General features: G+C 42.2%; 3 non-coding genes across 3 annotated transcripts; all 3 read left to right on the top strand.

The window, feature by feature from the left end:
• Positions 1–1,228: 1,228 nt before the first annotated feature.
• trnap-ugg (transfer RNA proline (anticodon UGG)) lies at positions 1,229–1,316 on the top strand. Its single transcript is given in 2 exon segments — positions 1,229–1,264; positions 1,281–1,316. It is a non-coding gene; the product is annotated as a tRNA-Pro (tRNA).
• A 3,043-nt stretch (positions 1,317–4,359) lies between these two features.
• Positions 4,360–4,447, top strand: trnap-ugg (transfer RNA proline (anticodon UGG)). Its single transcript is given in 2 exon segments — positions 4,360–4,395; positions 4,412–4,447. It is a non-coding gene; the product is annotated as a tRNA-Pro (tRNA).
• Positions 4,448–23,137: 18,690 nt separating this feature from the next.
• trnap-ugg (transfer RNA proline (anticodon UGG)) lies at positions 23,138–23,225 on the top strand. The gene is given in 2 exon segments: positions 23,138–23,173; positions 23,190–23,225. It is a non-coding gene; the product is annotated as a tRNA-Pro (tRNA).
• Positions 23,226–25,946: the final 2,721 nt, after the last annotated feature.

Genomic DNA, 25,946 nt, shown 5'->3' on the forward strand with positions numbered 1-25,946 from the left:
TATGATAAATATATATATGTTTTAAATTGTCTGTTTGTCTGGGTTGGTTTTATTTCCCTCCCTATTTCCTGCTTGTCTATTACCTGTGGCTTCAACAACCGTCCCAGTCCCGCGTGCTTATGAGAACCGCGCTCAATCACGCACAACACAATTGCATTCAGGAATGATGGAAATCCCACTTTATTCTTCTGAAAGGCAACTGCTGTCCGTGAACGGCAATTCTACAGCTGTGTAAGACGGATGTGCTTCCTGTCTAGGATCATTCGGTGTCTGTTTCAACGGGATGGTTGTCAGTTCCGGTTCATCAATTGCCCCTTTAAAACGTATTTTCTCATTATCCGGATCAACCTGTACATTTAAAAAGGAGTGTGATTATCAGCTGTGAGAACCGAATTGTTAAACTTTTGTGTTTCAAGCTACATTGACTTTGCCTGTGTCCGTGTACATCCATATCGCAGCGCATCTGTTCATTACTCAAAATATGCTCATGTTTTCCGATATCCACTCCTTGATGCAACCCTTGTCCCAAATTTGCTCTCAATATAAAAAACAACAAATTAAGTACCGCCGATAGCGGCCGCGTGGCCTAAAGGATAAGGTGTCTGACTTCGATTGTAACTGTGATCTTATGAGAAGATTGCAGGTTCTAGTCCTGCAGCGGTCAGCTATCGCGCCGCGTGAAATTTTATATTCTTTGTTTTGATTCTGCCTCAAAACCAACCATCTCGGACAGTCACTCACCTGAAGTAAAGGAAGGCTGTGTGCTTTAAGAAGCTAATGGTACATTTTCATCACTGTCGATCTGGTTGCACGGGCAAAACAAGCGGTGAAGTAGACTTTCGTGCACATTATCTCTGTTTGAAAGCAAAAAGTAGGGGATGGATGTCTGACTTTGCAGTAAATCGGAGACAAGGTGACTGACAGGTTGAGGCAATGGACTGCTGATCCAGTATGCCCCCAGCTTCGTCGTTATTGTGTTAAACACTTTCCCCTCGTTTTTTTATTCAATCACATTTATCCTCATTGCCAAATTCACCTTTTACTGAAAAGGATGCAACTCGTTGGTGAAGTAATGTCACAAAAAATAATCACTTCATCAAAGGGAAAACATTAGCAGGACGATGGAGAGGGGGACTCATGAGATCGGTCTCTGAGAGTCAGCACAGGCACGATGGGCCGAATAGCAAACTAACGTCAGCAACTGAGAGCTACGTTTCTCACTGTCGGTGGCTCGTTGGTCTAGGGGTATGATTCTCGCTTTGGGATCATAATAAGTGAAATGCGAGAGGTCCCGGGTTCAAATCCCGGACGAGCCCTGCCAACTTTTAGTCAAAAAACGACTTCTCAGCCAGTCGACATGTGAGAAAACTGATATGTTTCAAATTAAAACGTGTGATTGCACTCCGTTGTTCACACAGCGTCTAAAAATCCTGGAGATTCACAGGAGCAAAGTGAAACTCACCGAACTGAGTAAAATTCATATCTCTCAGATGTACTCGGCTCTGCGTCTAATTGGACAACCTAAACTCCATTTTGATACCGGCAAATACTTGATCAGTGTATCTTCCTTTCTGCACACATGAGCTCACCTCGAAAAAGATAAGCATACATTCAACGTCAATCTCAAATTCAACTTGAAACAGACTCTGCCCTGAATATGATTGCGTCCTGTTTCTCTCGCGCTGAAAAGATGTGAGAAGCTGGCTTTGGATTTGGTCCCTTGGCTGCCGAATTTAAATCATGCAGGAAATCAATCCGGGGTGGCCAAGCTGCCTGGTCTGATTAAAAGGCGTTCAAACCCTACATTCCAGGCATGTTATAGTGTTCTGGCCTCAACATTCGGTTCAACGTATCGGATCATAAGCACCGCTCCCATTGTCTGCTAATGGTTCTGCTGTTCACACTAACACCTCCTCTGGTCCATCCTTTGTTACTTTATTGCCCGCTTACCACCCACTTTGCCTTTTCGCATTGTGCCATTTATTATTCAATCACTCCTACGCTCCACTGTATCACAAACATTCCCTTTTGTCCTTCCTCGCTGCCTATTTTTTTCCAGGCGCTATTTTCGTGGAAAAATCTGTAAACTTTACATTTTTCTTAAAAGATCGGAAAGATCATCTGACTGAACGTGAGCCCGGGAAATTCATCCACAGAATGTTCACGGCCTGCTGAGTTTTACAGAATGCTTTGTTTTTGTTCATTGTGTTTCTGTATCCCTTTTAAGGTGATGTGCTGGTCTGCCTGGGGTCATTCTCTGTCTCTCCAAAATGGTGTGCTATCAGTATCGGATCATTATCTATCTGTTTAAAAGGAATGTGCTGTCGGTCCCGGATTTCAAATTTCAAATTTCAAAAACTGCCTTTGGAGGGTGCAGAATTTTTAGTTTGTTGGAGTGTTTGTGTAAGTGAGAGAGTGCGTGGAAACGTTCTGCGCGATCTTACTGTGCATTTCATGTCATGGGAGGAAAAATGCATTACATGCAACTTGAAGCCACACTGATTTGATTCAACACGCATTCGGGGACTGCCTGACAGGAGAAGAATCTGCTGTGGGATTTTGCTATTCCACATGTGAAAGAAGGCAAATTATATAAGTTAGAAACATAGCGATTTTAGCGAGAGCTTGCGGATGGGCTGTGTGACATGATGAGCTCCTTCCCCCTTATTTTCAAATACAAATCAAATCAAGACAAGACAAGACATGACTGACTGACTGACTTTGTTTATATAAATATATGTATCAATATTTATATATGCATATATTTACATACATTCCCTACTTTTTAACTTTGACAATAAATGTGCTTTTCTGTTCTGCCTGCATTGGCTCTATTACATTTGACCTCTTTCACAGCACACGCAGCTTCTGTCTGATCCTGCAGAAAAGCAATCGCGACTTTAAAAGATGGCCTTTGTTGCCCACATCTTCCCTTGTGGCTTGTCTTACACCATGGGCTTACTGTGTTTGGGTATTTACTGACTGCACACCCTGATTTGCAGTGGATTTCATGCAGTCGCACAGACTTCGTTCAATCAAAAATATATAGATTAAGAAACAATTTTGTATTTATTTCAATCAAATCAAATTCAATTTTTTCAATAAAATTGTAAATTTATTTATTTTCTTATTGTGATAAATATATATATGTTTTAAATTGTCTGTTTGTCTGGGTTGGTTTTATTTCCCTCCCTCTTTCCTGCTTGTCTATCACCTGTGGCTTCAACAACCGTCCCAGTCCCGCGTGCTCATGAGAACCGCGCTCAATCACGCACAACACAATTGCATTCAGGAATGATGGAAATCCCACTTTATTCTTCTGAAAGGCAACTGCTGTCCGTGAACGGCAATTCTACAGCTGTGTAAGACGGATGTGCTTCCTGTCCAGGATCATTCGGTGTCTGTTTCAACGGGATGGTTGTCAGTTCCGGTTCATCAATTGCCCCTTTAAAACGTATTTTCTCATTATCCGGATCATCCTGTACAATTAAAAAAGAGTGTGATTATCAGCTGTGAGAACCGAATTGTTAAACGTTTGTGTTTCAAGCTACATTGACTTTGCCTGTGTCCGTGTACATCCATATCGCAGCGCATCTGTTCATTACTCAAAATATGCTCATGTTTTCCGATATCCACTCCTTGATGCAACCCTTGTCCCAAATTTGCTCTCAATATAAAAAACAACAAATTAAGTACCGCCGATAGCGGCCGCGTGGCCTAAAGGATAAGGTGTCTGACTTCGATTGTAACTGTGATCTTATGAGAAGATTGCAGGTTCTAGTCCTGCAGCGGTCAGCTATCGCGCCGCGTGAAATTTTATATTCTTTGTTTTGATTCTGCCTCAAAACCAACCATCTCGGACAGTCACTCACCTGAAGTAAAGGAAGGCTGTGTGCTTTAAGAAGCTAATGGTACATTTTCATCACTGTCGATCTGGTTGCACGGGCAAAACAAGCGGTGAAGTAGACTTTCGTGCACATTATCACTGTTTGAAAGCAAAAAGTAGGGGATGGATGTCTGACTTTGCAGTAAATAGGAGACAAGGTGACTGACAGGTTGAGGCAATGGACTGCTGATCCCGTATGCCCCCAGCTTCGTCGTTATTGTGTTAAACATTTTCCCCTAGTTTTTTTATTCAATCACATTTATCCTCATTGCCAAATTCACCTTTTACTGAAAAGGATGCAGCTCGTTGGTGAAGTAATGTCACAAAAAATAATCACTTCATCAAAGGGAAAACACGAGCAGGACGATGGAAAGGGGGACTCATGAGATCGGTCTCTGAGAGTCAGCACAGGCACGATGGGCCGAATAGCAAACTAACGTCAGAAACTGAGAGCTACGTCCTTCACTGTCGGCGGCTCGTTGGTCTAGGGGTATGATTCTCGCTTTGGGATCATAATAAGTGAAATGCGAGAGGTCCCGGGTTCAAATCCCGGACGAGCCCTGCCAACTTTTAGTCAAAAAACGACTTCTCAGCCGGTCGACATGTGAGAAAACTGACATGTTTCAAATTAAAACGTGTGATTGCACTCCGTTGTTCACACAGCGTCTAAAAATCCTGGAGATTCACAGGAGCAAAGTGAAACTCACCGAACTGAGTAAATTTCATGTCTCTCAGATGTACTCGGCTCTGCGTCTCATTGGACAACGTCAACCCCGGTTTGATTCCGGCAAATACTTGATCAGTGTATCTTCCTTTCTGCACGCATGAGCTCACCTCCAAAGGGATAAGCATACATTCAACGTCAATCTCAAATTCACTTGAAACAGACTCTGCCCTGAATATGATTGCGTCCTGTTTCTCTCGCGCTGAAAAGATGTGAGAAGCTGGCTTTGGATTTGGTCCCTTGGCTGCCGAATTTAAATCATGCAGGAAATCAATCCGGGGTGGCCAAGCTGCCTGGTCTGATTAAAAGGCGTTCAAACCCTACATTCCAGGCATGTTATAGTGTTCTGGCCTCAACATTCGGTTCAACGTATCGGATCATAAGCACCGCTCCCATTGTCTGCGAATGGTTCTGCTGTTCACACTAACACCTCCTCTGGTCCATCCTTTGTTACTTTATTGCCCGCTTACCACCCACTTTGCCTTTTCGCATTGTGCCATTTATTATTCAATCACTCCTACGCTCCACTGTATCACAAACATTCCCTTTTGTCCTTCCTCGCTGCCTATTTTTTTCCAGGCGCTATTTTCGTGGAAAAATCTGTAAACTTTACATTTTTCTTAAAAGATCGGATTGATCATCTGACTGAACGTGAGCCCGGGAAATTCATCCACAGAATGTTCACGGCCTGCTGAGTTTTACAGAATGCTTTGTTTTTGTTCATTGTGTTTCTGTATCCCTTTTAAGGTGATGTGCTGGTCTGCCCGGGGTCATTTTCTGTCTCTCCAAAATGGTGTGCTATCAGTATCGGATCATTATCTATCTGTTTAAAAGGAATGTGCTGTCGGTCCCGGATTTCAAATTTCAAATTTCAAAAACTGCCTTTGGAGGGTGCAGAATTTTTAGTTTGTTGGAGTGTTTGTGTAAGTGAGAGAGTGCGTGGAAACGTTCTGCGCGATCTTACTGTGCATTTCATGTCATGGGAGGAAAAATGCATTACATGCAACTTGAAGCCACACTGATTTGATTCAACACGCATTCGGGGACTGCCTGACAGGAGAAGAATCTGCCGTGGGATTTTGCTATTCCACATGTGAAAGAAGGCAAATTATATAAGTTAGAAACATAGCGATTTTAGCGAGAGCTTGCGGATGGGCTGTGTGACATGATGAGCTCCTTCCCCCTTATTTTCAAATACAAATCAAATCAAGACAAGACAAGACATGACTGACTGACTGACTTTGTTTATATAAATATATGTATCAATATTTATATATGCATATATTTACATACATTCCCTACTTTTTAACTTTGACAATAAATGTGCTTTTCTGTTCTGCCTGCATTGGCTCTATTACATTTGACCTCTTTCACAGCACACGCAGCTTCTGTCTGATCCTGCAGAAAAGCAATCGCGACTTTAAAAGATGGCCTTTGTTGCCCACATCTTCCCTTGTGGCTTGTCTTACACCATGGGCTTACTGTGTTTGGGTATTTACTGACTGCACACCCTGATTTGCAGTGGATTTCATGCAGTCGCACAGACTTCGTTCAATCAAAAATATATAGATTAAGAAACAATTATTTATTTATTTCAATCAAATCAAATTCAATTTTTTGCAATAAAATTGTAAATTTATTTATTTTCTTATCATGATAAATATATATATGTTTTAAATTGTCTGTTTGACTGGGTTGGTTTTATTTCCCTCCCTCTTTCCTGCTTGTCTGTCACCTGTGGCTTCAACAACCGTCCCAGTCCCGCGCGCTCATGAGAACCGCGCTCAATCACGCACAACACAATTGCATTCAGGAATGATGGAAATCCCACTTTATTCTTCTGAAAGGCAACTGCTGTCCGTGAAGGGCAATTCTACAGCTGTGTAAGACGGATGTGCTTCCTGTCTAGGATCATTCGGTGTCTGTTTCAACGGGATGGTTGTCAGTTCCGGTTCATCAATTGCCCCTTTAAAACGTATTTTCTCATTATCCGGATCAACCTGTACATTTAAAAAGGAGTGTGATTATCAGCTGTGAGAACCGAATTGTTAAACTTTTGTGTTTCAAGCTACATTGACTTTGCCTGTGTCCGTGTACATCCATATCGCAGCGCATCTGTTCATTACTCAAAATATGCTCATGTTTTCCGATATCCACTCCTTGATGCAACCCTTGTCCCAAATTTGCTCTCAATATAAAAAACAACAAATTAAGTACCGCCGATAGCGGCCGCGTGGCCTAAAGGATAAGGTGTCTGACTTCGATTGTAACTGTGATCTTATGAGAAGATTGCAGGTTCTAGTCCTGCAGCGGTCAGCTATCGCGCCGCGTGAAATTTTATATTCTTTGTTTTGATTCTGCCTCAAAACCAACCATCTCGGACAGTCACTCACCTGAAGTAAAGGAAGGCTGTGTGCTTTAAGAAGCTAATGGTACATTTTCATCACTGTCGATCTGGTTGCACGGGCAAAACAAGCGGTGAAGTAGACTTTCGTGCACATTATCTCTGTTTGAAAGCAAAAAGTAGGGGATGGATGTCTGACTTTGCAGTAAATCGGAGACAAGGTGACTGACAGGTTGAGGCAATGGACTGCTGATCCAGTATGCCCCCAGCTTCGTTGTTATTGTGTTAAACATTTTCCCCTAGTTTTTTTATTCAATCACATTTATCCTCATTGCCAAATTCACCTTTTACTGAAAAGGATGCAGCTCGTTGGTGAAGTAATGTCACAAAAAATAATCACTTTTCAAAGGGAAAACTTTAGCTGGACGATGGAGTGGGGTCTCATGAGATCTGTCTCTGATAGTCAGCACAGGCACGATGGGCCGAATAGCAAACTAACGTCAGAAACTGAGAGCTACGTTCCTCACTGTCGGCGGCTCGTTGGTCTAGGGGTATGATTCTCGCTTTGTGATTATAATAATTGAAATGCCAGAGGTCCCGGGTTCAAATCCCGGACGAGCCCTGCCATCTTTTAGTCAAAAAACGACTTCTCAGCCGTTCGACATGTGAGAAAACTGACATGTTTCAAATTAAAACGTGTGATTGCACTCCTTTGTTCACACAGCGTCCAAAAATCCTGGAGAGTCCCAGGAGCAAAGTGAAACTCACCGAACTGATTAAAGTTCATGTCTCTCAGATGTACTCGGCTCTTCGTCTCATTGGACAATCTAAACCCCGGTTTGATTCCGGCAAATAATTGATCAGTGTATCTTCCTTTCTGCACGCATGAGCTCACCACCATTGAAATAAGCATACATTCAACGTCAATCTCAAATTCAACGTGAAACAGACTCTGCGCTGAATATGAGTGCGTCCTGTTTCTCTCGCGCTGAAAAGATGTGAGAAGCAGGCTTTGGATTTAGTCCCTTGGCTGTCGAATTTAAACCGTGCAGGAAATCAATCCGGGGTGGCCAAGCTGCCTGGTCTGATTAAGAGGCGTTCAAAACCTACATTCCAGGCATGTTATAGTGTTCTGGACTCAACATTCGGATCATAAGCACCGCTCCCATTGTCTGCTAATGGTTCTGCTGTTCACACTAACACCTCCTCTGGTGCATCCGTTGTTACTTTATTGCCCGCTTACCACCCACTTTGCCTTTTCGCATTGTGTCATTTATTATTCAATCACTCCTACGCTCCGCTGTATCACAGCATTCCCTTTTGTCCTTCCTCGCTGCCTATTTTTTTCCAGGCGCTATTTTCGTGGAAAAATCTGTAAACTTTACATTTTTCTTTAAATATCGGAATGATCATCTGATTGAACTTGAGCCCGGGGAATGGATCCACAGAATGTTCACGGCCTGCTGAGTTTTACAGAATGCTTTGTTTTTGTTCATTGTGTTTCGGTATCCCTTTTAAGGTGATATGCTGGTCTGCCCGGGGTCATTCTCTGTCTCACCAAAATGGTGTGCTATCAGTATCGGATCATTATCTATCTGTTTAAAAGGAATGTGCTGTCTGTCCCGGATTTCAAATTTCAAATTACAAAAACTGCCTTAGGAGGGTGCAGAATGATTAGTTTGTTGGTGTGTTTGTGTAAGTGAGAGAGTGCGTGGAAACGTTCTGCGCGATCTTACTGTGCATTTCATGTCATGGGAGGAAAAATGCATTACATGCAACTTGAAGCCACACTGATTTGATTCAACACGCATTCGGGGACTGCCTGACAGGAGAAGAATTCTGCTGTAGTATTTTGCTATTCCACATGTGAAAGAAGGCAAATTATATAAGTTAGAAACATAGCGATTTTAGCGAGAGCTTGCGGATGGGCTGTGTGACATGATGAGCTCCTTCCCCCTTATTTTCAAATACAAATCAAATCAAGACAAGACAAGACATGACTGACTGACTGGCTTTGTTTATGTAAATATATGTATCAATATTTATATATGCATATATTTACATACATTCCCTACTTTTTAACTTTCACAATAAATGTGCTTTGTCTGTTCTGCCTGCATTGGCTCTATTACATTTGACCTATTTCACAGCACACGCAGCTTCACTCTGATTCTGCAGAAAAGCACTCGCGACTTTAAAAGATGGGCTTTGTTGCCCACATCTTCCCTCGTGGCTTGTCTTACACCATGGGCTTACTGTGTTTGGGTATTTACTGACTGCACACCCTGATTTGCAGTGGATTTCATGCAGTCGCACAGACTTCGTTCAATCAAAAATATATCGATTAAGAAACAATTTTTTATTTATTTCAATCAAATCAAATTCAATTTTTTGCAATAAAATTGTAAATTTATTTATTTTCTTATTATGATAAATATATATATGTTTTAAATTGTCTGTTTCTCTGGGTTGGTTTTATTTCCCTCCCTATTTCCTGCTTGTCTATCACCTGTGGCTTCAACAACCGTCCCAGTCCCGCGTGCTTATGAGAACCGCGCTCAATCACGCACAACACAATTGCATTCAGGAATGATGGAAATCCCACTTTATTCTTCTGAAAGGCAACTGCTGTCCGTGAACGGTAATTCTACAGCTGTGTAAGAGGGATGTGCTTCCTGTCCAGGATCATTCGGTGTCTGTTTCAACGGGATGGTTGTCAGTTCCGGTTCATCAATTGCCCCTTTAAAACGTATTTTCTCATTATCCGGATCATCCTGTACAATTATAAAGGAGTGTGATTATCAGCTGTGAGAACCGAATTGTTAAACGTTTGTGTTTCAAGCTACATTGACTTTGCCTGTGTCCGTGTACATCCATATCGCAGCGCATCTGTTCATTACTCAAAATATGCTCATGTTTTCCGATATCCACTCCTTGATGCAACCCTTGTCCCAAATTTGCTCTCAATATAAAAAACAACAAATTAAGTACCGCCGATAGCGGCCGCGTGGCCTAAAGGATAAGGTGTCTGACTTCGATTGTAACTGTGATCTTATGAGAAGATTGCAGGTTCTAGTCCTGCAGCGGTCAGCTATCGCGCCGCGTGAAATTTTATATTCTTTGTTTTGATTCTGCCTCAAAACCAACCATCTCGGACAGTCACTCACCTGAAGTAAAGGAAGGCTGTGTGCTTTAAGAAGCTAATGGTACATTTTCATCACTGTCGATCTGGTTGCACGGGCAAAACAAGCGGTGAAGTAGACTTTCGTGCACATTATCTCTGTTTGAAAGCAAAAAGTAGGGGATGGATGTCTGACTTTGCAGTAAATCGGAGACAAGGTGACTGACAGGTTGAGGCAATGGACTGCTGATCCAGTATGCCCCCAGCTTCGTTGTTATTGTGTTAAACATTTTCCCCTAGTTTTTTTATTCAATCACATTTATCCTCATTGCCAAATTCACCTTTTACTGAAAAGGATGCAACTCGTTGGTGAAGTAATGTCACAAAAAATAATCACTTCATCAAAGGGAAAACATTAGCAGGACGATGGAGAGGGGGACTCATGAGATCGGTCTCTGAGAGTCAGCACAGGCACGATGGGCCGAATAGCAAACTAACGTCAGCAACTGAGAGCGACGTTTCTCACTGTCGGTGGCTCGTTGGTGTAGGGGTATGATTCTCGCTTTGGGATTATAATAATTGCAAATGCGAGAGGTCCCGGGTTCAAATCGCGGACGAGCCCTGCCAACTTTTAGTCAAAAAACGACGTCTCAGCCGGTCGACATGTGAGAAAACTGATATGTTTCAAATTAAAACGTGTGATTGCACTCCGTTGTTCACACAGCGTCTAAAAATCCTGGAGATTCACAGGAGCAAAGTGAAACTCACCGAACTGAGTAAAATTCATATCTCTCAGATGTACTCGGCTCTGCGTCTCATTGGACAACCGAAACCCCGGTTTGATTCCGGCAAATACTTGATCAGTGTATCTTCCTTTCTGCACGCATGAGCTCACCTCCAAAGGGATAAGCATACATTCAACGTCAATCTCAAATTCAACTTGAAACAGACTCTGCCCTGAATATGATTGCGTCCTGTTTCTCTCGCGCTGAAAAGATGTGAGAAGCTGGCTTTGGATTTAGTCCCTTGGCTGCCGAATTTAAATCATGCAGGAAATCAATCCGGGGTGGCCAAGCTGCCTGGTCTGATTAAAAGGCGTTCAAACCCTACATTCCAGGCATGTTATAGTGTTCTGGCCTCAACATTCGGTTCAACGTATCGGATCATAAGCACCGCTCCCATTGTGTGCTAATGGTTCTGCTGTTCACACTAACACCTCCTCTGATCCATCCTTTGTTACTTTATTGCCCGCTTACCACCCACTTTGCCTTTTCGCATTGTGCCATTTATTATTCAATCACTCCTACGCTCCACTGTATCAGAAGCATTCGCTTTTGTCCTTCCTCGCTGCCTATTTTTTTCCAGGCGCTATTTTCGTGGAAAAATCTGTAAACTTTACATTTTTCTTAAAAGATCGGAATGATCATCTGACTGAACGTGAGCCCGGGAAATTCATCCACAGAATGTTCACGGCCTGCTGAGTTTTACAGAATGCTTTGTTTTTGTTCATTGTGTTTCTGTATCCATTTTCAGGTGATGTGCTGGTCTGCCCGGGGTCATTCTCTGTCTCTACAAAATGGTGTGCTATCAGTATCGGATCATTATCTATCTGTTTAAAAGGAATGTGCTGTCTGTCCCGGATTTCAAATTTCAAATTTCAAAAACTGCCTTTGGAGGGTGCAGAATTTTTAGTTTGTTGGAGTGTTTGTGTAAGTGAGAGAGTGCGTGGAAACGTTCTGCGCGATCTTACTGTGCATTTCATGTCATGGGAGGAAAAATGCATTACATGCAACTTGAAGCCACACTGATTTGATTCAACACGCATTCGGGGACTGCCTGACAGGAGAAGAATCTGCTGTGGGATTTTGCTATTCCACATGTGAAAGAAGGCAAATTATATAAGTTAGAAACATAGCGATTTTAGCGAGAGCTTGCGGATGGGCTGTGTGACATGATGAGCTCCTTCCCCCTTATTTTCAAATACAAATCAAATCAAGACAAGACAAGACATGACTGACTGACTGACTTTGTTTATATAAATATATATATCAATATTTATATATGCATATATTTACATACATTCCCTACTTTTTAACTTTCACAATAAATGTGCTTTTTCTGTTCTGCCTGCATTGGCTCTATTACATTTGACCTATTTCACAGCACACGCAGCTTCACTCTGATCCTGCAGAAAAGCACTCGCGACTTTAAAAGATGGGCTTTGTTGTCCACATCTTCCCTCGTGGCTTGTCTTACACCATGTGTTCACTGTGTTTGGGTATTTACTGACTGCACACCCTGATTTCCAGTGGATTTCATGCAGTCGCACAGACTTCGTTCAATCAAAAATATATAGATTAAGAAACAATTATTTATTTATTTCAATCAAATCAAATTAAATTTTTTGCAATAAAATTGTAAATTTATTTATTTTCTTATCATGATAAATATATATATGTTTTAAATTGTCTGTTTGACTGGGTTGGTTTTATTTCCCTCCCTCTTTCCTGCTTGTCTGTCACCTGTGGCTTCAACAACCGTCCCAGTCCCGCGCGCTCATGAGAACCGCGCTCAATCACGCACAACACAATTGCATTCAGGAATGATAGAAATCCCACTTTATTCTTCTGAAAGGCAACTGCTGTCCGTGAAGGGCAATTCTACAGCTGTGTAAGATGGATGTGCTTCCTGTCCAGGATCATTCGGTGTCTGTTTCAACGGGATGGTTGTCAGTTCCGGTTCATCAATTGCCCCTTTAAAACGTATTTTCTCATTATCCGGATCATCCTGTACATTTAAAAAGGAGTGTGATTATCAGCTGTGAGAACCGAATTGTTAAACTGTTGTGTTTCAAGCTATATTGACTTTGCCTGTGTCCGTGTACATCCATATCGCAGCGCATCTGTTCATTACTCAAAATATGCTCATGTTTTCCGATATCCACTCCTTGATGCAACCCTTGTCCCAAATTTGCTCTCAATATAAAAAACAACAAATTATGCACCGACGATAGCGGCCGCGTGGCCTAAAGGATAAGGTGTCTGACTTCGATTGTAACTGTGATCTTATGAGAAGATTGCAGGTTCTAGTCCTGCAGCGGTCAGCTATCGCGCCGCGTGAAATTTTATATTCTTTGTTTTGATTCTGCCTCAAAACCAACCATCTCGGACAGTCACTCACCTGAAGTAAAGGAAGGCTGTGTGCTTTAAGAAGCTAATGGTACATTTTCATCACTGTCGATCTGGTTGCACGGGCAAAACAAGCGGTGAAGTAGACTTTCGTGCACATTATTTCTGTTTGAATGCAAAAATAGGGGATGGATGTCTAACTTTGCAGTAGATAGGAGACAAGGTGACTGACAGGTTGAGGCAATGGACTGCTGATCCAGTATGCCCCCACCTTCGTCGTTATTGTGTTAAACACTTTCCCCTCGTTTTTTTATTCAATCACATTTATCCTCATTGCCAAATTCACCTTTTACTGAAAAGGATGCAGCTCGTTGGTGAAGTAATGTCACAAAAAATAATCACTTCATCAAAGGGAAAACACGAGCAGGACGATGGAAAGGGGGACTCATGAGATCGGTCTCTGAGAGTCAGCACAGGCACGATGGGCCGAATAGCAAACTAACGTCAGAAACTGAGAGCTACGTCCTTCACTGTCGGCGGCTCGTTGGTCTAGGGGTATGATTCTCGCTTTGGGATCATAATAATTGAAATGCGAGAGGTCCCAGGTTCAAATCCCGGACGAGCCCTGCCAACTTTTAGTCAAAAAACGACTTCTCAGCCGGTCGACATGTGAGAAAACTGACATGTTTCAAATTAAAACGTGTGATTGCACTCCGTTGTTCACACAGCGTCTAAAAATCCTGGAGATTCACAGGAGCAAAGTGAAACTCACCGAACTGAGTAAAGTTCATGTCTCTCAGATGTACTCGGCTCTGCGTCTCATTGGACAACGTCAACCCCGGTTTGATTCCGGCAAATACTTGATCAGTGTATCTTCCTTTCTGCGCGCATGAGCTCACCTCCAAAGGGATAAGCATACATTCAACGTCAATCTCAAATTCAACTTGAAACAGACTCTGCCCTGAATATGATTGCGTCCTGTTTCTCTCGCGCTGAAAAGATGTGAGAAGCTGGCTTTGGATTTGGTCCCTTGGCTGCCGAATTTAAATCATGCAGGAAATCAATCCGGGGTGGCCAAGCTGCCTGGTCTGATTAAAAGCCGTTCAAACCCTACATTCCAGGCATGTTATAGTGTTCTGGCCTCAACATTCGGTTCAACGTATCGGATCATAAGCACCGCTCCCATTGTCTGCTAATGGTTCTGCTGTTCACACTAACACCTCCTCTGGTCCATCCTTTGTTACTTTATTGCCCGCTTACCACCCACTTTGCCTTTTCGCATTGTGCCATTTATTATTCAATCACTCCTACGCTCCACTGTATCACAAACATTCCCTTTTGTCCTTCCTCGCTGCCTATTTTTTTCCAGGCGCTATTTTCGTGGAAAAATCTGTAAACTTTACATTTTTCTTAAAAGATCGGAATGATCATCTGACTGAACGTGAGCCCGGGAAATTCATCCACAGAATGTTCACGGCCTGCTGAGTTTTACAGAATGCTTTGTTTTTGTTCATTGTGTTTCTGTATCCCTTTTAAGGTGATGTGCTGGTCTGCCTGGGGTCATTCTCTGTCTCTCCAAAATGGTGTGCTATCAGTATCGGATCCTTATCTATCTGTTTAAAAGGAATGTGCTGTCGGTCCCGGATTTCAAATTTCAAATTTCAAAAACTGCCTTTGGAGGGTGCAGAATTTTTAGTTTGTTGGAGTGTGTGTGTAAGTGAGAGAGTGCGTGGAAACGTTCTGCGCGATCTTACTGTGCATTTCATGTCATGGGAGGAAAAATGCATTACATGCAACTTGAAGCCACACTGATTTGATTCAACACGCATTCGGGGACTGCCTGACAGGAGAAGAATCTGCTGTGGGATTTTGCTATTCCACATGTGAAAGAAGGCAAATTATATAAGTTAGAAACATAGCGATTTTAGCGAGAGCTTGCGGATGGGCTGTGTGACATGATGAGCTCCTTCCCCCTTATTTTCAAATACAAATCAAATCAAGACAAGACAAGACATGACTGACTGACTGACTTTGTTTATATAAATATATGTATCAATATTTATATATGCATATATTTACATACATTCCCTACTTTTTAACTTTGACAATAAATGTGCTTTTCTGTTCTGCCTGCATTGGCTCTATTAAATTTGACCTCTTTCACAGCACACGCAGCTTCTGTCTGATCCTGCAGAAAAGCAATCGCGACTTTAAAAGATGTCCTTTGTTGCCCACATCTTCCCTTGTGGCTTGTCTTACACCATGGGCTTACTGTGTTTGGGTATTTACTGACTGCACACCCTGATTTGCAGTGGATTTCATGCAGTCGCACAGACTTCGTTCAATCAAAAATATATAGATTAAGAAACAATTTTGTATTTATTTCAATCAAATCAAATTCAATTTTTTGCAATAAAATTGTAAATTTATTTATTGTCTTATTGTGATAAATATATATATGTTTTAAATTGTCTGTTTGTCTGGGTTGGTTTTATTTCCCTCCCTCTTTCCTGCTTGTCTATCACCTGTGGCTTCCACAACCGTCCCAGTCCCGCGTGCTCATGAGAACCGCGCTCAATCACGCACAACACAATTGCATTCAGGAATGATGGAAATCCCACTTTATTCTTCTGAAAGGCAACTGCTGTCCGTGAACGGCAATTCTACAGCTGTGTAAGACGGATGTGCTTCCTGTCCAGGATCATTCGATGTCTGTTTCAACGGGATGGTTGTCAGTTCCGGTTCATCAATTGCCCCTTTAAAACGTATTTTCTCATTATCCGGATCATCCTGTACAATTAAAAAAGAGTGTGATTATCAGCTGTGAGAACCGAATTGTTAAACGTTTGTGTTTCAAGCTACATTGACTTTGCCTGTGTCCGTGTACATCCATATCGCAGCGCATCTGTTCATTACTCAAAATATGCTCATGTTTTCCGATATCCACTCCTTGATGCAACCCTTGTCCCAAATTTGCTCTCAATATAAAAAACAACAAATTAAGTACCGCCGATAGCGGCCGCGTGGCCTAAAGGATAAGGTGTCTGACTTCGATTGTAACTGTGATCTTATGAGAAGATTGCAGGTTCTAGTCCTGCAGCGGTCAGCTATCGCGCCGCGTGAAATTTTATATTCTTTGTTTTGATTCTGCCTCAAAACCAACCATCTCGGACAGTCACTCACCTGAAGTAAAGGAAGGCTGTGTGCTTTAAGAAGCTAATGGTACATTTTCATCACTGTCGATCTGGTTGCACGGGCAAAACAAGCGGTGAAGTAGACTTTCGTGCACATTATCTCTGTTTGAAAGCAAAAAGTAGGGGATGGATGTCTGACTTTGCAGTAAATCGGAGACAAGGTGACTGACAGGTTGAGGCAATGGACTGCTGATCCAGTATGCCCCCAGCTTCGTTGTTATTGTGTTAAACATTTTCCCCTAGTTTTTTTATTCAATCACATTTATCCTCATTGCCAAATTCACCATTTACTGAAAAGGATGCAACTCGTTGGTGAAGTAATGTCACAAAAAATAATCACTTCATCAAAGGGAAAACATTAGCAGGACGATGGAGAGGGGGACTCATGAGATCGGTCTCTGAGAGTCAGCACAGGCACGATGGGCCGAATAGCAAACTAACGTCAGCAACTGAGAGCGACGTTTCTCACTGTCGGTGGCTCGTTGGTGTAGGGGTATGATTCTCGCTTTGGGATTATAATAATTGCAAATGCGAGAGGTCCCGGGTTCAAATCGCGGACGAGCCCTGCCAACTTTTAGTCAAAAAACGACTTCTCAGCCGGTCGACATGTGAGAAAACTGATATGTTTCAAATTAAAACGTGTGATTGCACTCCGTTGTTCACACAGCGTCTAAAAATCCTGGAGATTCACAGGAGCAAAGTGAAACTCACCGAACTGAGTAAAATTCATATCTCTCAGATGTACTCGGCTCTGCGTCTCATTGGACAACCGAAACCCCGGTTTGATTCCGGCAAATACTTGATCAGTGTATCTTCCTTTCTGCACGCATGAGCTCACCTCCAAAGGGATAAGCATACATTCAACGTCAATCTCAAATTCAACTTGAAACAGACTCTGCCCTGAATATGATTGCGTCCTGTTTCTCTCGCGCTGAAAAGATGTGAGAAGCTGGCTTTGGATTTAGTCCCTTGGCTGCCGAATTTAAATCATGCAGGAAATCAATCCGGGGTGGCCAAGCTGCCTGGTCTGATTAAAAGGCGTTCAAACCCTACATTCCAGGCATGTTATAGTGTTCTGGCCTCAACATTCGGTTCAACGTATCGGATCATAAGCACCGCTCCCATTGTGTGCTAATGGTTCTGCTGTTCACACTAACACCTCCTCTGATCCATCCTTTGTTACTTTATTGCCCGCTTACCACCCACTTTGCCTTTTCGCATTGTGCCATTTATTATTCAATCACTCCTACGCTCCACTGTATCAGAAGCATTCGCTTTTGTCCTTCCTCGCTGCCTATTTTTTTCCAGGCGCTATTTTCGTGGAAAAATCTGTAAACTTTACATTTTTCTTAAAAGATCGGAATGATCATCTGACTGAACGTGAGCCCGGGAAATTCATCCACAGAATGTTCACGGCCTGCTGAGTTTTACAGAATGCTTTGTTTTTGTTCATTGTGTTTCTGTATCCATTTTCAGGTGATGTGCTGGTCTGCCCGGGGTCATTCTCTGTCTCTACAAAATGGTGTGCTATCAGTATCGGATCATTATCTATCTGTTTAAAAGGAATGTGCTGTCTGTCCCGGATTTCAAATTTCAAATTTCAAAAACTGCCTTTGGAGGGTGCAGAATTTTTAGTTTGTTGGAGTGTTTGTGTAAGTGAGAGAGTGCGTGGAAACGTTCTGCGCGATCTTACTGTGCATTTCATGTCATGGGAGGAAAAATGCATTACATGCAACTTGAAGCCACACTGATTTGATTCAACACGCATTCGGGGACTGCCTGACAGGAGAAGAATCTGCTGTGGGATTTTGCTATTCCACATGTGAAAGAAGGCAAATTATATAAGTTAGAAACATAGCGATTTTAGCGAGAGCTTGCGGATGGGCTGTGTGACATGATGAGCTCCTTCCCCCTTATTTTCAAATACAAATCAAATCAAGACAAGACAAGACATGACTGACTGACTGACTTTGTTTATATAAATATATATATCAATATTTATATATGCATATATTTACATACATTCCCTACTTTTTAACTTTCACAATAAATGTGCTTTTTCTGTTCTGCCTGCATTGGCTCTATTACATTTGACCTATTTCACAGCACACGCAGCTTCACTCTGATCCTGCAGAAAAGCACTCGCGACTTTAAAAGATGGGCTTTGTTGTCCACATCTTCCCTCGTGGCTTGTCTTACACCATGTGTTCACTGTGTTTGGGTATTTACTGACTGCACACCCTGATTTCCAGTGGATTTCATGCAGTCGCACAGACTTCGTTCAATCAAAAATATATAGATTAAGAAACAATTATTTATTTATTTCAATCAAATCAAATTAAATTTTTTGCAATAAAATTGTAAATTTATTTATTTTCTTATCATGATAAATATATATATGTTTTAAATTGTCTGTTTGACTGGGTTGGTTTTATTTCCCTCCCTCTTTCCTGCTTGTCTGTCACCTGTGGCTTCAACAACCGTCCCAGTCCCGCGCGCTCATGAGAACCGCGCTCAATCACGCACAACACAATTGCATTCAGGAATGATAGAAATCCCACTTTATTCTTCTGAAAGGCAACTGCTGTCCGTGAAGGGCAATTCTACAGCTGTGTAAGATGGATGTGCTTCCTGTCCAGGATCATTCGGTATCTGTTTCAACGGGATGGTTGTCAGTTCCGGTTCATCAATTGCCCCTTTAAAACGTATTTTCTCATTATCCGGATCATCCTGTACATTTAAAAAGGAGTGTGATTATCAGCTGTGAGAACCGAATTGTTAAACTGTTGTGTTTCAAGCTATATTGACTTTGCCTGTGTCCGTGTACATCCATATCGCAGCGCATCTGTTCATTACTCAAAATATGCTCATGTTTTCCGATATCCACTCCTTGATGCAACCCTTGTCCCAAATTTGCTCTCAATATAAAAAACAACAAATTATACACCGACGATAGCGGCCGCGTGGCCTAAAGGATAAGGTGTCTGACTTCGATTGTAACTGTGATCTTATGAGAAGATTGCAGGTTCTAGTCCTGCAGCGGTCAGCTATCGCGCCGCGTGAAATTTTATATTCTTTGTTTTGATTCTGCCTCAAAACCAACCATCTCGGACAGTCACTCACCTGAAGTAAAGGAAGGCTGTGTGCTTTAAGAAGCTAATGGCATATTTTCATCACTGTCGATCTGGTTGCACGGGCAAAACAAGCGGTGAAGTAGACTTTCGTGCACATTATTTCTGTTTGAATGCAAAAATAGGGGATGGATGTCTGACTTTGCAGTAGATAGGAGAAAAGGTGACTGACAGGTTGAGGCAATGGACTGCTGATCCAGTATGCCCCCAGCTTCGTCGTTATTGTGTTAAACGCTTTCCCCTCGTTTTTTTATTCAATCACATTTATCCTCATTGCCAAATTCACCTTTTACTGAAAAGGATGCAGCTCGTTGGTGAAGTAATGTCACAAAAAATAATCACTTCATCAAAGGGAAAACACGAGCAGGACGATGGAAAGGGGGACTCATGAGATCGGTCTCTGAGAGTCAGCACAGGCACGATTGGCCGAATAGCAAACTAACGTCAGAAACTGAGAGCTACGTCCTTCACTGTCGGCGGCTCGTTGGTCTAGGGGTATGATTCTCGCTTTGGGATCATAATAATTGAAATGCGAGAGGTCCCAGGTTCAAATCCCGGACGAGCCCTGCCAACTTTTAGTCAAAAAACGACTTCTCAGCCGGTCGACATGTGAGAAAACTGACATGTTTCAAATTAAAACGTGTGATTGCACTCCGTTGTTCACACAGCGTCTAAAAATCCTGGAGATTCACAGGAGCAAAGTGAAACTCACCGAACTGAGTAAAGTTCATGTCTCTCAGATGTACTCGGCTCTGCGTCTCATTGGACAACGTCAACCCCGGTTTGATTCCGACAAATACTTGATCAGTGTATCTTCCTTTCTGCACGCATGAGCTCACCTCCAAAGGGATAAGCATACTACAACGTCAATCTCAAATTCAACTTGAAACAGACTCTGCCCTGAATATGATTGCGTCCTGTTTCTCTCGCGCTGAAAAGATGTGAGAAGCTGGCTTTGGATTTGGTCCCTTGGCTGCCGAATTTAAATCATGCAGGAAATCAATCCGGGGTGGCCAAGCTGCCTGGTCTGATTAAAAGCCGTTCAAACCCTACATTCCAGGCATGTTATAGTGTTCTGGCCTCAACATTCGGTTCAACGTATCGGATCATAAGCACCGCTCCCATTGTCTGATAATGGTTCTGCTGTTCACACTAACACCTCCTCTGGTCCATCCTTTGTTACTTTATTGCCCGCTTACCACCCACTTTGCCTTTTCGCATTGTGCCATTTATTATTCAATCACTCCTACGCTCCACTGTATCACAAACATTCCCTTTTGTCCTTCCTCGCTGCCTATTTTTTTCCAGGCGCTATTTTCGTGGAAAAATCTGTAAACTTTACATTTTTCTTAAAAGATCGGAATGATCATCTGACTGAACGTGAGCCCGGGAAATTCATCCACAGAATGTTCACGGCCTGCTGAGTTTTACAGAATGCTTTGTTTTTGTTCATTGTGTTTCTGTATCCCTTTTAAGGTGATGTGCTGGTCTGCCTGGGGTCATTCTCTGTCTCTCCAAAATGGTGTGCTATCAGTATCGGATCATTATCTATCTGTTTAAAAGGAATGTGCTGTCGGTCCCGGATTTCAAATTTCAAATTTCAAAAACTGCCTTTGGAGGGTGCAGAATTTTTAGTTTGTTGGAGTGTTTGTGTAAGTGAGAGAGTGCGTGGAAACGTTCTGCGCGATCTTACTGTGCATTTCATGTCATGGGAGGAAAAATGCATTACATGCAACTTGAAGCCACACTGATTTGATTCAACACGCATTCGGGGACTGCCTGACAGGAGAAGAATCTGCTGTGGGATTTTGCTATTCCACATGTGAAAGAAGGCAAATTATATAAGTTAGAAACATAGCGATTTTAGCGAGAGCTTGCGGATGGGCTGTGTGACATGATGAGCTCCTTCCCCCTTATTTTCAAATACAAATCAAATCAAGACAAGACAAGACATGACTGACTGACTGACTTTGTTTATATAAATATATGTATCAATATTTATATATGCATATATTTACATACATTCCCTACTTTTTAACTTTGACAATAAATGTGCTTTTCTGTTCTGCCTGCATTGGCTCTATTACATTTGACCTCTTTCACAGCACACGCAGCTTCTGTCTGATCCTGCAGAAAAGCAATCGCGACTTTAAAAGATGGCCTTTGTTGCCCACATCTTCCCTTGTGGCTTGTCTTACACCATGGGCTTACTGTGTTTGGGTATTTACTGACTGCACACCCTGATTTGCAGTGGATTTCATGCAGTCGCACAGACTTCGTTCAATCAAAAATATATAGATTAAGAAACAATTTTGTATTTATTTCAATCAAATCAAATTCAATTTTTTGCAATAAAATTGTAAATTTATTTATTGTCTTATTGTGATAAATATATATATGTTTTAAATTGTCTGTTTGTCTGGGTTGGTTTTATTTCCCTCCCTCTTTCCTGCTTGTCTATCACCTGTGGCTTCAACAACCGTCCCAGTCCCGCGTGCTCATGAGAACCGCGCTCAATCACGCACAACACAATTGCATTCAGGAATGATGGAAATCCCACTTTATTCTTCTGAAAGGCAACTGCTGTCCGTGAACGGCAATTCTACAGCTGTGTAAGACGGATGTGCTTCCTGTCCAGGATCATTCGATGTCTGTTTCAACGGGATGGTTGTCAGTTCCGGTTCATCAATTGCCCCTTTAAAACGTATTTTCTCATTATCCGGATCATCCTGTACAATTAAAAAAGAGTGTGATTATCAGCTGTGAGAACCGAATTGTTAAACGTTTGTGTTTCAAGCTACATTGACTTTGCCTGTGTCCGTGTACATCCATATCGCAGCGCATCTGTTCATTACTCAAAATATGCTCATGTTTTCCGATATCCACTCCTTGATGCAACCCTTGTCCCAAATTTGCTCTCAATATAAAAAACAACAAATTAAGTACCGCCGATAGCGGCCGCGTGGCCTAAAGGATAAGGTATCTGACTTCGATTGTAACTGTGATCTTATGAGAAGATTGCAGGTTCTAGTCCTGCAGCGGTCAGCTATCGCGCCGCGTGAAATTTTATATTCTTTGTTTGGATTCTGCCTCAAAACCAACCATCTCGGACAGTCACTCACCTGAAGTAAAGGAAGGCTGTGTGCTTTAAGAAGCTAATGGTACATTTTCATCACTGTCGATCTGGTTGCACGGGCAAAACAAGCGGTGAAGTAGACTTTCGTGCACATTATCTCTGTTTGAAAGCAAAAAGTAGGGGATGGATGTCTGACTTTGCAGTAAATAGGAGACAAGGTGACTGACAGGTTGAGGCAATGGACTGCTGATCCCGCATGCCCCCAGCTTCGTCGTTATTGTGTTAAACATTTTCCCCTAGTTTTTTTATTCAATCACATTTATCCTCATTGCCAAATTCAACTTTTACTGAAAAGGATGCAGCTCGTTGGTGAAGTAATGTCACAAAAAATAATCACTTCATCAAAGGGAAAACACGAGCAGGACGATGGAAAGGGGGACTCATGAGATCGGTCTCTGAGAGTCAGCACAGGCACGATGGGCCGAATAGCAAACTAACGTCAGAAACTGAGAGCTACGTCCTTCACTGTCGGCGGCTCGTTGGTCTAGGGGTATGATTCTCGCTTTGGGATCATAATAATTGAAATGCGAGAGGTCCCGGGTTCAAATCCCGGACGAGCCCTGCCAACTTTTAGTCAAAAAACGACTTCTCAGCCGGTCGACATGTGAGAAAACTGATATGTTTCAAATTAAAACGTGTGATTGCACTCCGTTGTTCACACAGCGTCTAAAAATCCTGGAGATTCACAGGAGCAAAGTGAAACTCACCGAACTGAGCAAAGTTCATGTCTCTCAGATGTACTCGGCTCTGCGTCTCATTGGACAACGTCAACCCCGGTTTGATTCCGGCAAATACTTGATCAGTGTATCTTCCTTTCTGCACGCATGAGCTCACCTCCAAAGGGATAAGCATACATTCAACGTCAATCTCAAATTCAACTTGAAACAGACTATGCCCTGAATATGATTGCGTCCTGTTTCTCTCGCGCTGAAAAGATGTGAGAAGCTGGCTTTGGATTTAGTCCCTTGGCTGCCGAATTTAAATCATGCAGGAAATCAATCCGGGGTGGCCAAGCTGCCTGGTCTGATTAAAAGGCGTTCAAACCCTACATTCCAGGCATGTTATAGTGTTCTGGCCTCAACATTCGGTTCAACGTATCGGATCATAAGCACCGCTCCCATTGTCTGCTAATGGTTCTGCTGTTCACACTAACACCTCCTCTGGTCCTTCCTTTGTTACTTTATTGCCCGCTTACCACCCACTTTGCCTTTTCGCATTGTGCCATTTATTATTCAATCACTCCTACGCTCCACTGTATCACAAGCATTCCCTTTTGTCCTTCCTCGCTGCCTATTTTTTTCCAGGCGCTATTTTCGTGGAAAAATCTGTAAACTTTACATTTTTCTTAAAAGATCGGAATGATCATCTGACTGAACGTGAGCCCGGGAAATTCATCCACAGAATGTTCACGGCCTGCAGAGTTTTACAGAATGCTTTGTTTTTGTTCATTGTGTTTCTGTATCCATTTTAAGGTGATGTGCTGGTCTGCCCGGAGTCATTCTCTGTCTCTACAAAATGGTGTGCTATCAGTATCGGATCATTATCTATCTGTTTAAAAGGAATGTGCTGTCTGTCCCGGATTTCAAATTTCAAATTTCAAAAACTGCCTTTGGAGGGTGCAGAATTTTTAGTTTCTTGGAGTGTTTGTGTAAGTGAGAGAGTGCGTGGAAACGTTCTGCGCGATCTTACTGTGCATTTCATGTCATGGGAGGAAAAATGCATTACATGCAACTTGAAGCCACACTGATTTGATTCAACACGCATTCGGGGACTGCCTGACAGGAGAAGAATCTGCTGTGGGATTTTGCTATTCCACATGTGAAAGAAGGCAAATTATATAAGTTAGAAACATAGCGATTTTAGCGAGAGCTTGCGGATGGGCTGTGTGACATGATGAGCTCCTTCCCCCTTATTTTCAAATACAAATCAAATCAAGACAAGACAAGACATGACTGACTGACTGACTTTGTTTATATAAATATATATATCAATATTTATATATGCATATATTTACATACATTCCCTACTTTTTAACTTTCACAATAAATGTGCTTTTTCTGTTCTGCCTGCATTGGCTCTATTACATTTGACCTATTTCACAGCACACGCAGCTTCACTCTGATCCTGCAGAAAAGCACTCGCGACTTTAAAAGATGGGCTTTGTTGTCCACATCTTCCCTCGTGGCTTGTCTTACACCATGTGTTCACTGTGTTTGGGTATTTACTGACTGCACACCCTGATTTCCAGTGGATTTCATGCAGTCGCACAGACTTCGTTCAATCAAAAATATATAGATTAAGAAACAATTATTTATTTATTTCAATCAAATCAAATTAAATTTTTTGCAATAAAATTGTAAATTTATTTATTTTCTTATCATGATAAATATATATATGTTTTAAATTGTCTGTTTGACTGGGTTGGTTTTATTTCCCTCCCTCTTTCCTGCTTGTCTGTCACCTGTGGCTTCAACAACCGTCCCAGTCCCGCGCGCTCATGAGAACCGCGCTCAATCACGCACAACACAATTGCATTCAGGAATGATAGAAATCCCACTTTATTCTTCTGAAAGGCAACTGCTGTCCGTGAAGGGCAATTCTACAGCTGTGTAAGATGGATGTGCTTCCTGTCCAGGATCATTCGGTATCTGTTTCAACGGGATGGTTGTCAGTTCCGGTTCATCAATTGCCCCTTTAAAACGTATTTTCTCATTATCCGGATCATCCTGTACATTTAAAAAGGAGTGTGATTATCAGCTGTGAGAACCGAATTGTTAAACTGTTGTGTTTCAAGCTATATTGACTTTGCCTGTGTCCGTGTACATCCATATCGCAGCGCATCTGTTCATTACTCAAAATATGCTCATGTTTTCCGATATCCACTCCTTGATGCAACCCTTGTCCCAAATTTGCTCTCAATATAAAAAACAACAAATTATGCACCGACGATAGCGGCCGCGTGGCCTAAAGGATAAGGTGTCTGACTTCGATTGTAACTGTGATCTTATGAGAAGATTGCAGGTTCTAGTCCTGCAGCGGTCAGCTATCGCGCCGCGTGAAATTTTATATTCTTTGTTTTGATTCTGCCTCAAAACCAACCATCTCGGACAGTCACTCACCTGAAGTAAAGGAAGGCTGTGTGCTTTAAGAAGGGCTAATGGCATATTTTCATCACTGTCGATCTGGTTGCACGGGCAAAACAAGCGGTGAAGTAGACTTTCGTGCACATTATTTCTGTTTGAATGCAAAAATAGGGGATGGATGTCTGACTTTGCAGTAGAT

The sequence above is a fragment of the Pristiophorus japonicus genome, unplaced genomic scaffold (assembly GCF_044704955.1).
Source record: "Pristiophorus japonicus isolate sPriJap1 unplaced genomic scaffold, sPriJap1.hap1 HAP1_SCAFFOLD_61, whole genome shotgun sequence".
Classification (NCBI taxonomy): Eukaryota; Metazoa; Chordata; class Chondrichthyes; family Pristiophoridae; genus Pristiophorus; species Pristiophorus japonicus.